This window comes from Protopterus annectens, chromosome 5.part1 (genome assembly GCF_019279795.1).
Source record: "Protopterus annectens isolate FY-2018-M chromosome 5.part1, PAN1.0, whole genome shotgun sequence".
Lineage (NCBI taxonomy): Eukaryota > Metazoa > Chordata > Ceratodontiformes > Protopteridae > Protopterus > Protopterus annectens.
Window position 1 is genome coordinate 635,009,826 of NC_056736.1, and position 12,856 is coordinate 635,022,681.

The following is a 12,856-nucleotide window of genomic DNA, read 5'->3' on the forward strand; positions in this document are numbered from 1 at the left end:
GTTCACTTACAACGTCTGTTGTAGAAGATCCCATGTGTGGAAATGTCCAACTGTCACTGGCAGTCTATGTCCATTTACTCTGTCTGTTGTAGAAAACCTCATGCATGGAAATGCCCAACTGTCACTGGCAGTTTGTATGCATTATCTGTTGTACAAGTCCTCATGTGTAGAAATGCTCAACTGTCACTGGCAGTTTGTACACACTTACTCCATCTGTTGTAGAAGACCTTATGTGGAATGTCTGACTGTCATTGACAGTCTTTGTTCACTTACAGTGTCTGTTGTACAAGTCCCAATGGGTGAAAATGCCCGACTGTCACTGGCATGCTGCTACCATTTCACTTCGATGCTTTAATTTTAATGACTGTTGCCAAGATCACATGCAATAAAGTCTAAATGATTCTATAATTTCTTATTTCTGGTGTTTCCTCTTCCCAAAGCTTGGGGGGTTGTTATTACAGACTCTCATGAAACTTAAGAATAATGCTTTAACCCATTTTCATTACTGATCTGTAGCTGTGATACTTATTTACCCAGCAATAAGAGGTAATTGACCCTAAATGTATACTCAATGCCAACATATAAAGCATTAATAACAAAATCACCCACCTCCATGCCCTGCTAGACATACACTCGACATCCTATGCCTATCTGAAACCTGGCTCAAACCTGCAACCCTTGACAGGGAGATTACTCCCCCTGGCTACAACATCCACAGACTTGACCGTCAAGCCAAAAAAGGTGGTGGGATAGCTATCCTTTACAAAATAGCTCACAAATTACTGTACTACAAGAAAAAACTCCCTCTATAAGTAATGCCAAAATCCTTATCTCCAAACTCCAACTTAATCCACACACGTCCATCTATATAATCTGCACCTACATGCCCCCTGGAAATAATATCAGCACCGGTAGAAGAGATCCTTAGCTGGCTTTCTATTAGATTTCCACAAGAACCATAGTCCTCGACGATGTCAATATATTCATGGTTTCTCTCAAACCATTCAAGCCCCTACCAGAACCAGCAAAACTAACAACAAAGAAAGCATATTGGACTGGATTCTGATAAATAGGCACCACCATAGTTATACAGTAGGTACACTACCTGATGATTTAAGTGACCGTGCTCTTACTTACTTATTCAGACTTAAAACTACCTCCCCTAGCTTAACTAAATACAAAATGGTCAGAACAAATAAAAAACTTTAACCTTGAAAGCTTCCTTACAGAACTGAATGCTTGCAACTGGTCTCCTCTTAAACAACTGCCACTGGATGATACTGTAGCTTACTTCAGCTCGAAGTTCCTTTCTATTTTAGACTCTCATGCTTCCTTAAGATCTATCAGAATCAGCTCAAAACCTGCCCCTTGGCTTTCAAAAGACACAAGGCATAAAATTATTCTGAAAAATAAACTCTGGACCAAATTTTGCAGCACTAAAGATCCCACCCACCAACTTAACTTGAGACAAATAAGAAATGCACTAAAAAGCTGTTCTACTAGACAAAAGAAACTACTATTACAATCTAACCAACAAAACCCTCAAACGTTCTGGGCAGAAATAAACAGTCTCTTAAAGCCTGGCCACTCTGACACCCCATGCTCCATAGATACTCTCCAAAACAACCCTAAAAAACTGCTGATACCTTCGATACCTTTTTTCTGAAACTGTCCATTCCCTAGCTAATCAGCTAGCCCCCAATAGTTCCTCTCAGTCCACCTCCTCTAACTCCTCAAGTGCCTCTTTTCTACTGCATCTAGTACCTACATCTCTTATCTGCTCTCTTCTCCAGAAACTAAAAATCTCCTCCCCTTCTGCTGACCATCTACCAGCTCAGTATCTAAAAATTGCAGCCAAACCATTAGCCTATCCCATTTCCATTCTGATTAACAGAACCATTGTCAAAGGCTTTATTCCTTCGGTCTGGAAAATTTCACATATCATTCCCCTGCATAAAGGTGGGAACTCACCTGAACTCTCTAACTACTGACCCATAGCCCTTCTCTCCCCCCCTAGCTAAAATCATGGAAAAATGTGTCCAAAACAACTTCTTAAACACCTATTAAATAACAACCTACTAGCTGACTGTTAACATGGCTTCTGACCTTTCCACAGCACCATTTCAGCCCTCCTTTCCTTCACTGACCACATCAACAAAAATCGAAACATTAGTTTACTCACCTCTGCTCTCTTTATAGACTTGTCCAAAGCCTTCGATATGGTTAATCACCATATTCCGATAAATATACTTAAAACTTTCGCACTCAACTCTAGTGCTTTAAAGTGGTTTGAGTCATATCTGCATAACAGACAATAGGCTGTGCTCTGGCTAAATAACTTATCCAACCTCTTTCCCATTACCCATGGAGTATCTCAAGGCTCTATACTGGGCCCCCTTCTGTTTTCTATTTGTATTAATGTTCTTCATACCAGTATTCCCTCTGCAACCAGTATACAATACGCTGATGATTCGACTTTGATTTGCTCTGCCTCACCCCCTTTGAACTGCATTCCATCACTCAACAGACTTTCAAAACTGTTGAAACTTGGTTCCTAAAATGTTGCTTAAACTTAAACTCCAAAAAAAACAAACTGTTACTTTTCTCCCCACCCGTAAATCCTCGCTGCTTAACTTCTCTCTCCTGTCTAATAATGGTATCATCATATTACCTGACCCTTTCACCAGGCTCCTTGGTGTAGAGATAGACAACAACCTATGCTTTGACTCTCACATTAACAACCCTTTAAAATTAGTTAACAGAAAAATAGGCTCCCTGTATAGAATTAAACCATTTCTTACACCTCTTGCTAAAACTACCATTGCCCATTCACATCTGATCTCTACCCCACTTTATGCCTCCCCCATTTACACTTATCTGTCCAAAACTAACCTCTCCAAACTGGTAGTCACCTACAACAGTATTGCAAGATTTGCCTCTAGCTCTACTTTTAGAACTCACCACTGCTTAAACCTAAAGCAACTAGGATGGCTTGAGCTTCAAATTCTGATCTTATTTCATCAGCTCTCCTTAGCCCATAAAATCCTCTATAAACCTAACAACACCCCTATTCTCAAGACACTTATTACACCTTATTGCAACCTCAAAAGCCCACGTTCTTCTAACAAACATCTTATATCAACTTGTAAATCCAATAACTTGGCAGGCACCTCCTTGTTTTCTAACACAATAGGAAAAGCTTGGAACTCTCTTCCTGACAACCTCACTGCAATCTCCTCGGTTCCCTGCTTTAAATCCCATCTCAGAACTCATCTCAAAACTCACTGGCTTTGCCCCTGTACTAACCCTGACTAGCTTGCCTAATGCCACTAGTATGTTCACATTCTCCTGCTTACAATTTAGTACAAAAACTTACATTTCTGCTATCTTTTTAATTTTGAACTCCCTCTTCCTGTTGTTGCTTTTGTAAAATATGTCACTGCTAATTTGTGTTACTTCAGTAATATATGTCAGTTCTATTTTATATATTTTTTTTCTGGGTGAAGTAACATTGCTATCAATATTTATGTATTTTTTTCTCTTGGAACTTTTCTCCCTGGGCCTCTGCTGAAAATGGACATATATCCAGTTGGACCAGCCCGGTCAACAAATGTAAAATAAAAATAAAATAAAAATAAACTGATGAGTGTTTCTGATTATTTTAGGCTAGCACCTCAGTTCATTGTAATATTTATCTGGGATAGACAGGTGCAACTTGTAGGAATATGATACTTTCCTACTCTAATTCATTTGGCAGCAGCAGTTTGGATGAAATTAGATACTTTAACATACTTGTGCATGTCACACGACATGTCTTTGGTATTTTTCAGATAATTGGGGGCAGCATTATAATTTGTTCTTTGAAGGCCACAGTGGTGCAGTGGTTAGCGTTGTTGCCTCACAGCAAGAGATTCTCCAGTTTGATTCTTGGCTGGAGCGCCTTCTGTGCAGAGTCTGCATGTCCTCCCCGCAGTCAAGTGAATTTAAAGACATGCAGTTAGGTGTGTGCATGAGTGGGTGTGCCTTTCTTGAAGGTTGGGTGCTGGGCTGGCAACTCGACACCGTAAAAACTCACTGCCAATCGTTAGCAGACCAGAGTTCTGCTGTGGTGACCCCTAACCAGGATAAGCCAAAAGACTTTTTTTTATTATAATTTTTTTCTTTCTTTCTTTCTTTCTTTCTTTCTTTCTTTCTTTCTTTCTTTCTTTCTTTCTTTTTTCTTTCTTTCTTTCCGTCACTTCTGTCCAGAATTATGTAGGATCTCAGTGAAAAAAATGAGAGAAACTTATATTAGCTTTTTTAACATGAACAATCAGTTTCTTTTTGATCAAAGTGATACCAGTTTGTTATAATGTTCGATACTCATCAATTTTGGGGTTCTCAGTTACTTATAGGTTAAAGATGTATATGGCTAGACATCTTATAGTCCCCAAGATCACTTACCAAGTATGCTCCTATGTTCATTAATACATTCATCCTCAGCGCTGTGTTTCAACAGATCAAGAAAAACATCCATTTTTGGAACATGAGACATCAGCATTCTGGTGTTTTTTATCCTATGATGCTAATTTTTGGGCATTCAGTTCAACCAAGGAGGTTCCCATAAGATATGCCCTTATTTCATCTTCAGTAGGTGGAAAGCACTTGTATCTTATTACTCAGTTTGTGAAGAGTGGCCTGGTCTGACTTATAGAATTTGAGTAGGTGGGCTGGTCCAGGGCCATCTTCAGCCATGACATAGGCTACAGACAGTTCTATCACACACACACACACACACACACACACACACACACACACACACACACACACACACACACACACACACACACACACACACACACACACACACACACACAGTATAGAGTTGTCATGGTAACATCCTCTAACAGTAAAAGACAGCATTATAGAATCAGACATTATCAAAGATTTTTACACAGACCATGTAATACTATACAGTTAAAGATAACATACTGGCAGTGTATATGTTATCCACGGTCTTTGCATAGCAGCATTTCATTTGGGTAATTAGTATGTGTACCTGATTTTTATTTAAGGTATGTATGACCTCTGTATTCATATTTAAAGAGTATTTATGTGGTGCTGCAATGCTATATGCTGCATATCTGTTGACTTAGTATTTATCTTCCAATGTTTATCACTGTGGTAATCTGAATGTGTAGTATTTAGCACACATTGTTTCTGGTATTCCATTTTTAATAGGACTGTGTACCTTAAATTAGTTTTATGAGGGAAATTTGGTCATAAATCTATTCATCTATTATTTAGGTGGCATTTAAATGCATATTCTTCAGACAAATGTAATTTCTGTTTGTCACAGGAAAGTATTACAGTGAATAAATAGGGGATAAATTTTGTAGGAGAGCACTCCTCGCTGGAGGGCTATATGGAATGTCTTTTCTCCTAGGGAAAGGTCAGATTTTGTTCTATACAGTGTGGGTAATGCATCAGAGGAACAAGATGTTCGGTGATACGAGGTCAGCCATCTTGGAATGGGCCAAGTATTTAAGATGGAGGGTCTCAAAAAAGGTGTTTAGAATATAGAGCCTAGACCTAAGGGTTTTTAGAATGAATTATTGATGGATAGAGCAAGATTTGTGATGATGTTCCAGGCCTAGACAAAAAAGATATGTGGCAAGCAAGTCCTTGCACAGAATCTGCCTACTACACTTGCCCCTCCTAGCTGACATGTACAACTTTAACAAAAAAGCGTAAGATAAAAAGGAAGGTTCCCCAATGGGGCACTTATCTGGAGAAATGAATGAAGCAAAGGTACTAACAAGCAAACAACGAACGGTTCAACCGATGCATGACCTGTGTTCAGGCTGGCAGCAAGATAATCTGTGAATTCACGCTTGTATGTATGTCTTTATTCCCCAGTACATACGAGCTAAGGTCATGCGTTGGATGTACAACTTAGGGAAGGTAATGCTTTGGGACCCCAATCGGACATCAATGATGACAACCCATATGTCAAGAATTTTGCAACAATGATTTCAGTCAGGACATCATCTTTCACCTATGGAAAGATCAGATTTTGGTCTATATGGTATGGGTAATGCATTACTTGAAGTACACAAGGTGTAGTTTATGCTCTTCTGGTACAGTTTTCTGCTTTGTGGAGGACAGTACCCACAGCACAACAGCATGTAGGTAAGTGAATTAATTAGAAGGGTTGCCCTGGTTGGTACATGGAGCCATTTATCTTTGTTCAGCAGTATGCTGAGATGCTCTCTGCTAGAAGATAAACAAGCAATAATGCCCAGTAGGGTGTGGGTGTTCTCAGGCCTGATGCTACAGGCATCATTCTCCAGTCAGGGGGGCAATGTACAGGTTGCCCATTCTCTAATGTAAATTGATAGAATTTGTTACTGGCTAGTAGCAGAGTTATAGTAGTTTACATAGAGTTCATTGATATTACTGGCAAGCAGTATTTAGGTTTGGGGTGACAGTTATTTTCCCTATTATGTGTTTAACCTCAGGAGTCAATATATTTGTAAAATTGTGCGTATATATTTTAATTGTTGTAGCAGTCCCTAACTACTACTTCTGTGTTTGAAAAGAATGATAGCTGTAAACTGAATACGAGTCATAGGTACCATGTGGGTAGTTAATTATAGCAATTATGCTGATGGATAGCCTCTGTACAGTTATAAAAGCCATAACAGAAGTTGTATTGCAATTGATTATTTTTTGAGAGCCAATTCTCTTGGGAAATTGGTTTTAAGGGAGGGGACAAAAACTTAGGAGAACAATTCTGAATAAAAGGTGGCTCCAGAGAAGAATATATGAACATAGTTATGCAACTGAAGTTGGAAATGAAAATGATGCACTTTTTAAGCATTCTGTAAAGTGTACTAAATAAAAAAAAATTGTCTTGATACAAGGGATGGTAATACTGAAAATGAGTTAGATTTAACACAATATTATTAGCAGGTTCTGCTTAATCCCACAGTATATCCTCAGTTAATGATCACATGATTTTTTAAAGCTGTGTTAAAAAGAAGCCGCTTAGGCATTGACAAATGATTGTTAATGTCATTTCACTTTGGATTACCAACTGGGTCACATGTTTTAGTCATATGATTGTTTTGGTATTATTAAACAATCATTTTTGAATTACAGCAGTCTGAAGAATTCTCTTCCTAGGAATCAACAAGTCCTCAGTGCAGTCACAAGCCAAAACATACTACATCTATGGGCCCTGATAACATTCAAGAATGCCTCCTGAATAGCATGAAATATGGCCTATCAAGCTCTCTGAAATCACTGTTCATCTGTAGCTTCCTAGTGCTTAGTGAATGGAAGACTGCAATAGCTATGCCTCTGCACAAGAGTGGGCCATCTACTGACCCAGGTAACTACAGGTCCATAAGTCTAACTAGTCATATACAAAGCCATGGAAATAATTATCATAAATATTATAAATACTGACATCTGAAACCTTCAGACACTGGATCTGGCACTGTTTGATTTTGTCAAAGGTAGCTCATGCCTGCTCAACCTGGTGGACTTTTTCGAGAAAGTCACAGGGCAAAATGGTACATACTGCCTATTTGCGAAAGCATTCAACGTTATTCCACATTAAGAAATTGTCAACAAACTCAAAAAGAATAGGACTAAACTCCTATGTCACCCACTGGATAGCCAGCTGGCTCACAGATAGGACACAAGAAGTCAGAACAGGGGATTTTACCTCCACAAAAAGGCCAGTCACTAGCAGAGTCCCTCAGGGCTCAGTACTGACGCTGATACTTTTTGGCGTGTACTTTTTGAAAGTCAAAGTAAATGTCAAGAGTGTTTGGTTGACCAAGTCTGTGGATAAATGCAAGATGGGATCAGTCATTTAATCTCCAAATGACTCAGTTATCCTCCAGGCGGTCCTGTCTCAAGAAAATAACTGGTACCAGAGTCATGGACTAATGCTAAATGCCAAAAGTGCATTATTGTATCCTTTAGAAAACCAGCTACCCTGAGAAACTACCTCATTGGCAATATACACCTAAGTCAATCCAGAAATAAGAGACAGCGCCCTAGCATTCAACCACCATGTGTCTGCTGTTGTGAGGAAGTCCATCTATATTCTGCAGTTCATAAGCAAAAGGACAGCATCTTGGTACTGAGATGTCATTTTCCCACTGTACTCAGCCTTCAGCAGGCCCATCACTAAGTATAATGGCCCTTTGGTATGTGTCTATCCTGATATATGCAACAATTAGAATGCCCACAAAAGCTTCTCACAAAGAAAATACAGGGCTTAAACCACATGACCTATATGGACTACTTCAAAACCCTATTGCTATACTCCGTTTCTTATAGGCTATTAAGAGGAGATGTGCATCTGTCCTATAAGATATCCTCTGACCCAGTATTAATGGACCTACTGCACATCCACAAGTTAAATGGTATAAAATAAACAAGATCCAGATACGTTAACCTCTTCTGCAACATAAACAGAATGGTTTGGAGGGACAGATACATATCTCAGCGTATACAGCTACTCTAGAGCAGACTCCCCATCCACATAAAACAACGTTCATCCCTGACCCTATTCAAATACAACTTAGACTGATATATGGGAATGAGGAAATTTACCCTTGGAGTACCCCATGTGATACTAATGGAAAGAGGCAGCACTGCTATATCCTGCAGCATAGTACCCTCTCAGTACTCAGAGGTATGATCCAAGAAACATTCATTCACAAATGGGAAGTATATGAATACAAATCATGGTAAGGATAATTTCAACACCAAATGGGATAACACAACTAGGCTTAAAATGACCCCCACAGAGCAGTTAGCCTAGCATTGACCTATGACCTATGAACTTATGAATGAACCTATAACATCCTCTTGCAGATACACATTTACAGTAACTGCAGCAACCCCTAAAATAGTACACTAATTTATTCTGCCTCACCACAATCAATATGAATGTAAGCAACGCTAAAGTAGGTACAGCATCACTGCTTAATGTTTAAATGTTTCTGAATCACTCCTCAAATTTCTTGTACCTGATAATCATACACAGTGCTTCATTATGCAGTCATTGGCATATAACAACACTGACCATGTAATTCCAGCAGTCTGCATCGTGTTGCTGGGTTTTCTGAATTGTACACAGCATGTGTGTCACTATTCATCACACAAATTCACTTACCGCAATGGAGCAAAGTTTTTTGAATCCGGTCCTTTGTAACTGTACTTGTCTGTGTTCCCTCTAGGAGCTTGATTCACGGCTGTAGTCTGATAAGCAGCCCAACAACCTGGTTAATAAATTGTAAATAAATAAATGCATATATACATACATACATGAATACATAAAAATACATGTTAGACCAATACAGGAGTATCATTAAAACTGCAGACTGAGAAGCCTTAAAAGAATTATCCATAATAGATGGTGTTGATGACCACTTCAGGAATAAGATATTTCAAATAATAAATTCTGTGGCATTCTGAAGAACAATTAAGTTAAAAAAAAGTTTCTCTTGGATAATTAGGATTGCACAGCACAACATGAGAACTCCAAATATAACATGGAAATAAAACACAGTGAACAAAAAATGGACAAAATTAGGCAAAAAAATATATTGCAATGCTAAAAACAGAATACTATAGAAATATTTACACTATCTATACCAAATCAAAATATGTTTAGTCAGATATTAACCATATATCTGAAACAAGTGACAAAAAGCCTCTGATTTGCTGGGAAAGACTACCATATAAGCAACATATTTACAGTTTATTTCATTTTATTTATTTATTTATTTATTTTACATTTGTTGACTGGGAGACTATTTATATTTATATATATGACTATTTAATTTCCTGTGGTCCACACAGAACTTGGTGATGGCATCTTTCTTTGGTACCAGCACCACTGGAGAGGCCCAGAGACTGCTGAACTTTTGGATTACCCATAATCCCAACATTTTCTGTATCTCCTCCCTCAGAGTCTGATTAACTCTCTCAGGCACTCTATAAGGGGCCTGCTAAACAGGCCTTTGGGGTCCTGTATGCACATGGTGCTGCACCAGGTTGGTACACCCTGGTTTCCCAGTGAACATGTCCTCAAACTACTGTAACACTGCTCGGATTTCTCAAACCTGTGTAGGGGATAGCTTCTGGTACATTGCTACCCCTTCCACTGAGGTGTCAGTCCGAGTCTCACTGAGGAGATCAGTCACCAGATCTCCCTCAGACTCCTCCTGCCATCCACTGCAAATACTCAGCACAAGGGCCTCCCTATCATGGAAAGGTTTTGTTGTGTTAACATGGTACAATTTGTGCCCCTGCCTCCTGCCTAGCAGTTCTACCATGTAGTTAACATCACTGACCTTCCTTACCTCCTTGTAGGGTCCCTCCCAAGCTGCCTGCAGCTTGCCGTGTCTGACGGGAATGAGAACTATTACCTGCTGTCCTACAGCATACTGTCTAGCTTGAGCATTATTGTCATAGCAGACCTTTTTCTGCTGTTGGGCTTCTGCCAGGTTCTCCTGGGCCAAGCCCATGAGTTCCCTGACCCTTGCCCTTAGATTTATGACATTTGCCACAACAGACACCTTGTGAGATTTACACACACCCTCCCACTCATCTTGAATCAAATTTAGAGGTCCCCTCACCTTATGCCCATACAGCAACTCAAAGGGTGAAAAACCTGTGGATTCCTGGGTCACCTCTCTGTAAGCAAACAGACGGGGCAAATATTGTCCCAGCCCCTCTTAAACTGGTCTGCAAATGCCTGTAGCATTGTCTTGAGTGTTTAGTTTAACCTCTCAACAAGACCATTAGTTTGGGAATAGTAAGGAGTGGTCTTTAGGTACTTCAGCTCACAGTGCTTCCACAACAAGCCAGTAGGTCTGACATGAAATTGGCACCTCTGTCAGTCAGTATTTCCTACCCTGCTGAAAATCTCTAACAAAGCATTTGCCACCTTTTCTGCCTCAATGGAGGATAGGGTCACCGCTTCAGGGTATCTGGTAGCATAATCGACTACCACTAGGATATACTTTTTCTCTGTGGAATATTGGGTACTCAGAGGCCCCACAATATCCATAGCTACCTTGTGAAATAGCTCCTCAGTCAAAGGCAAAGGCATCAAAGGAGCTTTCACCTTGTCTCCTGCCTTGCCTAACTTTTGGCACTGCTCACAGGTCCTGCAGTACCCTGTTACATCTCTAGAAATCCCAGGCCAATAAAAGCTCTGCATAATACATCTCTCTGTATGTTTTATGCTCATATGATCTGCAAAGGGAATATCATGGGCTATGGCTAGAAGTGCCAGATGAAAGGCTCTGGGCACTACCAACTGCTGCATTCTCTCACCCTCTAGCCCTCCCTCAGAGGTCGACTCTCTATACAGTAACCCTTTGTCCCAGTATACAGATTCCCTCTTCCCCTTGAGAATCAGGTGCCTCACTAGCTACCTCCCTCAGGCCTTGTAATGTAGGGTCTGAGAGCTGAGCCTGTCTCAACTCTCTCATGGCAACCCTTCCCAGCTCCCCTTCCACAGGATGTCTGGCATCCTCTGACAACAGTTCCTCACTGTCAGCCTGGGTACTACTACTCATCTCTGCCCTTGGAGTTACTCTGTCCATGGGAATATCATTACCCACAAAGAGCTGTGGCTCACCTTCAGTCTCACTGCTACAGGGTAGCACCCTCCCTGAAGTAACCACTTCACCAGTCCTGGCTGCAAGTATCTGGTCTGTCTGGGTTTTCCCCAGGCTACCAGACCCACATGCCTGCCTCCAAGCCTGAATGCATGTAACTGTGTGCTTACAAGGTACTGCATTATCAAAATCATTCCCTATCAGGACATCTGTAGGGATATCCTCAAACACACCTACTTGCTGGCTTCCTTTTCCACCCTCCCAGTCAAGGTTAACCCTAGGCAAAGGTATTTGAAATGGGGTCCCTCCTAAAGCTCTGACTGGAGTAGACTGCCCAAGCAAGTAGTGCTCCTGTTTAACCATTGCAGGCTTCACAATGGTTAGGTCAGAGGCTGTGTCTCTCTTAGTAGTGGCCCCTTTCCCATCCATTAATATAGGATATAACCTCTTGTTGTAGTTTGGTACCCTTGTTGTCTCAAGACAACTTTCTGCTGGCATTCTGTCATTTCCACTTACTGGCTCTCCCACCTTTTGTTCCCCACCTTGCCTCCATGGACATCTGTATGCTATATTGCCCCACTGGTTGCATTTAAAACATTTAACCCTTGGTCCTGGATGTGTACCTGGATTAGTGGCTTCCCCCTGCTACTGACAAACTCTGTTGGGGCAGCCTGGGCTGCCCACTGTGGGTTCCCTTAGACCCATGAGCAGCACTGGGTATCCCTTTCCTGTGCAGTGCTGCCCTACTTGCTAGGTATAGGTCTCATTTCTTCCCCAACTCATCTGCAGTATTGCATTGTATATCAGCTATCCAGATCCTCATGTCCTCAGGCAAAGTGATAAGGACTTGTTCCCTCTCCAAAAGGTCTGCCAGCCCTTCAAAAGTGGTGACCTGACTTCCACTCACCCACCTATGAAAATAAGTGCTTAGTTCAGCAACATATTCACACACACTTTCATCTGCCTTGCATCTATCCTCACAAAACATTTTCCTATAAGCTTCAGGTGTTAACTTAAAGCATTTTAAAAGACAAGTTTTTACTGTATTATAATTTAAGCAATCAGTATCACATAATTTAGAAATAGCAGTTACAGCTTTACCATGGAGTGAGGGGGCCAGGAGCCATACCCAGAGCCCTTGGTCAACATTATACTGTTTACATACCCTTTCAAACATATGAATGAAACTATCAAAGTTATCCCCCTCTGTAAATCGTGGA